We start from the raw sequence: 6,330 nt of genomic DNA, 5'->3' as shown, positions 1-6,330 counted from the left end.
AAAAAAAAAAAAAAAAAAAAAAAATCTAAAGGTTTAAATAAGTTGTGGAAGGTTTATAAAAATTAATTGTAAGAGATTCCGTGTGTGAACATATTGGCTAAAGTTACAGGGGTTTTATTCAGTTTTTCCATAAATTAAACAATGGAATAAAAGCACAACAGGTTTTTCTTAGAGATTGATCTGCTCTTTCACACACACACACACACACACAAAATTGTAAAGGGTTATACAAGGTTTATAAGACTCTTACCTTATGGTTAAACATTAAAATTGGGTAAATATGTCTATAAGGTTTTATTAAAAATTGGGTTTAACATTAATAGCACATTAATGTAAAGGTAAAATTTGGGTTATTTGGTATAACAATCATACAAGAAGCATTACCAAATGTGAAATGGTGTTTTGCTTTTTTTGGACTATATTTGCATAAATGTGTTATTGGTATATGTTACAAAGTTATGAGAAATGCTTATAATTCTAATATGACTTAGTGTAGGTTATTCATAATTAAAATTGTTATGTCAAATTTTGTGTGCCACAGAAGTAACCAAGTTTCCTTATCAATTGTGGCTTTAATCATGGCTATCCTAAAACTTTTTATCAACCACAATTGTTTTCTTGTTCTAATCCTCTTTAGAAGGTGGTTTGTAATCAACTATAGAACTCTAGCGGGTGTTCCTAAATGCAGGTTTCTAATAACTTTGGAAATTGTAACATTAGAATAGAGGAAACAACTTTCAGAACCCTCATGAAGAGCTGGAATGTTCATGAATATCAGAGTCAGGGAAACTTTTCTTTTGAGCTATTTACAGCTTTTAGCAATTGAGTATACTTCTGTGAACAAAATTTGGAGAATATTTGTTTCTCTCTACCTAATTTTTCCAAAATTTGGAAACTACTTGTGAGTATTCTTAATTTATATCTACATAGTTTATGTCTACATAATTTATGTCTACATAATTTATGTCTACATAGTTATTTGCATACATCTGTTTTCTTTTGAATACAATTGGATAATTGGTTATTTTACCAAGGTTTTAACTGGAATGGTGTGCTTTCCTTTAAGGAATCAAACTTGACTTGTAAAGCCAATAAAAACCCCTTGGAGAATTGGCCTCAGATCTTGTCTGCAACAGTCCCTGTACAGGTAAGTAAAGAATGACCTGTGATAAGTAAAGAATGTCACTTTCTGACAGGTCCAGGAGTCCCAAGTTATCTTGGGACCCCAAGGGGATAGGAATTTACTCAAATCATAGGTATTTGAGGGTACAAACACATGGCCAAGCTTGGCTTTACAAGTCTTATCTAAGATTACTTCTATAGAGCAGAGTTCCATCAAAGCCAATTTAAAAAGAGCCTTTGTGAAAAATAATTATTCTTGTTGCACTTTATACAAATAATCAGGCCAAGTATAACAAAGCAAATCAGTCTTACCATGATTTGTCTTTAGTAAAAATGAGAAACTGGAGAGAGTAATATTATGTTTCAAGAACTATGGTACACTTGTTATTAAATTCTAGTCTCATTAGTTGTTTTTAAGTTTATTTCTGCAATTTAGGCTAACCCTGCTTATTCCTGTGAACCAACCAATGATCTCTGACTGCTGCTCAGAAGAAACAAAAGGGATGGGTAATGTAAAAATCTGGATCAGTATTCTAATTCTGGGCACATTACATTCAGCTAATAACCCCATGTCGGCTTAGTTCCAACAGCTGCCCCATTCATGAAAAGCCTTCTAATTTAGCTTACTTGGAATAACTTTACTTATTTTGCTTTACACTTGTGCAATATATTGCCGTTATACTCTTTGTCTAGGAATATAGGACAGGGTTACTAAATGTTTTCTTAAACACGTATTAATCTTCCAGATATCACCTTTTATCAAAACTCAAGAGTTTTGAATGAACCTTACCATACTGATGCTCTCTGACTGAGCTCCTCTCTACCCTGAATGCAAGAGACCCTCATAGTTAGGCAGGAATATCATCGCCCCTATTCAGCCTGAAGAAGTTACAAAAGATGGATCCTTGTCCCTCTGCAACCCTTAGGATTAAGGGTTCTCTAATAAAAGAGAGGTGGGAAATGTCAGAGGCATGTGAACAAGAGCAACTTCATCTTAAATAGGAGCTGGGTAAAATGAGGCTGAAACCTACTGGACTGCATTTCCAGATGGTTAGGCATTCTAAGTCAAAGGATGAGATAGGAGGTCAGCACAAAATACAGTGATAAAGACCTTGCTGATAAAATAGTTTGCAGCAAAGGAGCCTGCCAAAACTCACCAAAACCGAAATGGCGACAAGAGTGACCTCTGGTTGTCCTCATTGCTACACTCTCATCAGCTCCATGGCAGTTTATATACATGCCATGGCAACATCAGGAAGTTACCCTAGATGGTCTAAAAAGGGGAGCCATGAATAATCCACCCCTTGTTTAGCATATCATCTTTTATTCCTTTACTTTCTTAATAAACTTGCTTTCACTTTGCACTGCAGAGTTGCCCTGAATTCATTCTTGCATGAGATCCAAGAACCCTCTCTTGGGGTCTGGATCAGGACTCCTTTCCTGTAACAAAATTATTATGCAAATAGAATTATAGATTGAAATAAGAAGAAAAGAAACATAATAGTATGAATGCTTATGTTAGGATCCCCACCTAGTGACAAAGATTCTTTGCCTGGCCAAACTTTCGTCGGGCTCCTGAACCTTTTCCTAGGCTTGTCTGTGCCCTTCCTTGTAAAATCCAGTTTTAGCAAAGAACACTGCTAAGTCAGTTTGGCAACACTGCTAAGTCAGTCCATCAGTGTCCTCAATGTCTGATCACCCTCCATATCCGATCAGGTTCCTTATTCTCTACCGTCCCCCAGGTGATGTCTGATTATCTTGGCTTATGTGAACCCAAAATATCTGAGACAGATCTCAATCAATTTAGAAAGTTTATTTTTCTAAGGTTAAGAACATGCCCATGACACAGCCTCAGGAGGTCCTGACATGTGCCCAAGGTGGTCAGGGCACAGCTTGGTTGTATACCAAGGATTTTTAGGGAGACATGAGACATCCTACACAATATGTATAAGATGTACATTGGTTCAGTCAGGTCATAGGGAGATAAGAGACAAAAGATTACATTCCTTTGAGTCTCTGATTAGCTTTTCACTGAATACAACAATTTACATATGAGAGGAGGGTAGAGGAATAGTGACTTACGCCTAAGTCTGGCTTCGTGAAACAATAGGGCAGAGAAAGCCATCAGATGCACAGTTGTCTCTTGTGACCAGAGGAACGACTTTGAGTTCTGTCTGTCCTTTGTACACAAGGAATTTCCCTGTGGGAAAATTATTTGGGGTGGGGGGGATATGTAGCTTTTTTATATTTGTAACTATCTTATGCAGGAATAAAATGGGAGGCAGATTTGCCTGACACAGTTCCCAGCTTGGCTGTCCCTTTGGCTTAGTGATTTGAGGGCCCCAAGATTTATTTTCCTTTCATACCTGTCTTCAGCAAGAAACCCATTAGGTCAATTTAGCCAGAATCCTCCATCAGCCCTGATGGTTGCTATTAGTAATTTTCTATCCACTGACCTGCTCCTTGGCTATAAGTTCCCACTTGCCCATGCTGTATTTAGAGTTGAGCTCTGTTCTCAAGCTTCCATTGTCATGGTTCCTATACCTTTCATGATGGTCCTGAGTAAAGGTGGCCTTACCATGCTTTAGCAAGTATCGTTGAATAATTTGTTCTTTAACATGAGCTGAACGGGCAGTGATAGGGATGGTCTCTGTGTGCATGCACCGCTTTCACTGAGGGTCAAACGATGAGGAGGGATTGCTGGATGGGGGTGGGATGGGCTGAGGATAATTTTTATAAAGACACTAAGGTAGGGCCACAGATTGGATGAACTGGGAAGGGCAGTGTGATTGGCACAGAGGGAGATAAGAAGAAAATACTTAAAATGAGGCTAGTGAAGGAACCAATGGCCAGGTGAAGGACAAGTTGAAAGTTCTGGCCTTTATCTTAAGAGCCATGAAAAGACTACTGGGGCTTAGAGCCCAGGAGTTCAAGACCAGCCTAGGCAACACAGTGAGACCTCATTTCTACTAAAAATACAAAAATTAGCTGGGCATGGTGGCATATGCATATAGTCCCAGCTATTTGGGAGGCTGAGGCAGGAGGATCACTTGAGCCTTGGGAGGTCGGGGCTGCAGTAGGCCATGATCTCACCACTGCACTCCAGCCTAGGTGACAGAGTGAGACCCTATCTCAAAATAAATAAATAAATAAATAAAAGTATGATGCTTTGGCATGCTGAATACTTTGAATTAAAGAAGATTGGAAGGCCTCAGAAGCAAAGTTTCTCTCTGACCTTTTTCTGTTCTCCTGTCTCCTGCCCCTGTTTCTCCACCAAAGCAAATCATAGACACCAGAATTCCTCTTCCCCAAGGTGGGTCATGGAAACTATTAATATGTATATTATATATATTATAGAACCCCTCTCCCTCAAAGCAAAGCACAAAAACCTGGAAATATTACTTTAACCTTCCTCTGCCTTTATTTGTAGGAACTGGCCATAAAGAAATTCTCTGGCATGCCCGTCTAATGTGGATCATAAGCATCTTATTCCAGAGGAGTTCTGCTCTATACCCAGCAGGAAGGAATCCTACTCAGAGAGGTCAAGAAGAATGTAAACAGATAGGCCTTGCTGGGTTCCCCTTTCAGTCTGTTACCATTATATCATACCCTTTTTGTCCAATCACATTTCTACACAGCTGTCCGTTCTTCATGGAGCCCAAGCATAAAAATACTTTTCCCTGGGTCTTTGAGTCTTTATTTCCGAAGACTCCTGTGTTGTCTAAAACTTTGAGTTAACAATTTTTTCATGCTTTTCTCTTGTTAATCTGTCTTTTGTTATAGGAATGTCAGCTATAACCCTTATGATAGATGAGGAAAGGTATCACATCTTTTTCTCCCCTGTAAGACATTAAGTGGTTTTCAGCAGGGGAGTGACGGGATCAGGTCTATGCTTTTAAAAGACCATTTGGCTGCAGGATTATCAATTTGGCTGGGTTGGGAAAACAGGGAGAATTGAAATAGGCAAATCAGTCAGGAGTCTATTCTATTCTCCTAACAAGTGGAGCCAACGCAGGATTTCTCAAATTCAGCACTGTCGGTATTCTGGGCTGGATTTGGTGATTGTGGGTAGAGTCCTATGCATTGTAGGGTGTTTGGCAATGTAGCACCTCTGCAGTTGTGACAACCAAAAATGCCTGTGCACATTCTCAAATGTTCCCTGGATGGCACAATCACCCCCAGCTGAAAACCACTGGTAAGTCAGTGTATTAAAAGTTATTTTAAAAGGTAAAAATCTATAGGATTTGGTGATGGATTGATAAAAAGAGGCAAGGGAGAAAGGAGAGTGAAGGATGTTCCTAGATTTCTAATTACCACAGAGATGGTGGTGTCCTTCACCAAGACAGGGTGAGGAGGAAATGGAGACATGTGTCTCTATGCAGAAATGTGAGTGCCAGACACACACCATGCTTAGTTCTTAAAAACTCATAAAACTGACTGACAAAATCTCATGTTGCAGGTCCCAGGGAGAAGTGGCAAGGAGGAAAAGTCAAACTTTCTCTTGCCACCCCTGATGACTTTGCTTATTTGTGTTTTGACCAAGCCCTCCCCACCCCACCCTCATACCTTTAACCACAACTAAGAAAGAAAGGCCACTATCCTTCTGCAACCTGGCCCGGTGTGGGGGTCAGGGAATCTCCTGAATATCATCTACAGGTATCCCCAGAAACCCAGCTAGAGACCTCCCTTAATTTTAAAGCCAACCCTAGAGCAGAAGAGGCCAGTCTTGCCTTGATCCCAAAGTAAGTGACTGTCAGAGGATGAAAGGTAGGCAGGGAATATAGACTTCAGGAAAGAGATGCTGGCCTGGAATCAGCGGTGACCCTGGGAAGCTGAACTTACTCTGTGTTACAGCAAAAGAGGAACTGAATGGAATGAACTTGAAAAGGCAGTCTCGTGTGTATCTTACTCTTGAAATCTTGATGTTATGGTTTAGATGGAAAGGGAAGTCTCTAGCTGGGTTTCTGGGGATACCAGAATGTTCTGATATGCAGGAGATTACCTGACCCCTACACCGTGCCAGGTTACAGAGGGATGAGTGGCCTTTCTTTCTTAGTCTGGAAGGGGAAATGCGGATCATCGCAGAGAATAGACTGGGAAGGATAAGTTAGGGAAATCGGTTCCAGTTCTCACATTGAAAGATTTGTGGGTATTAGAAACCAAATCTAAGACACACAAGTTTTTCTAATAACCAGTGTGTTCCACCAT

General features: G+C 39.8%; 1 long non-coding RNA gene across 1 annotated transcript in view; it reads left to right on the top strand.

Annotated features, from left to right (window-relative positions):
- Positions 1–5,694, top strand: part of LOC108515115 (uncharacterized) — an 8,393-nt gene extending 2,699 nt beyond the window's left edge. The window contains exons 2-3 of the long non-coding RNA XR_001881424.1: positions 1,067–1,147; positions 4,553–5,694. This is a non-coding gene — a long non-coding RNA (uncharacterized LOC108515115). The remainder of the gene's footprint in view (positions 1–1,066; positions 1,148–4,552) is intronic.
- The last annotated feature ends 636 nt before the right edge of the window (positions 5,695–6,330 follow it).

The sequence above is a fragment of the Rhinopithecus bieti genome, unplaced genomic scaffold (assembly GCF_001698545.2).
Source record: "Rhinopithecus bieti isolate Rb0 unplaced genomic scaffold, ASM169854v2 scaffold_31787, whole genome shotgun sequence".
NCBI lineage: Eukaryota > Metazoa > Chordata > Mammalia > Primates > Cercopithecidae > Rhinopithecus > Rhinopithecus bieti.
The sequence above is the reverse complement of the archived record's forward strand: the minus strand, read 5'-3'. Positions and strand labels throughout refer to the sequence as shown.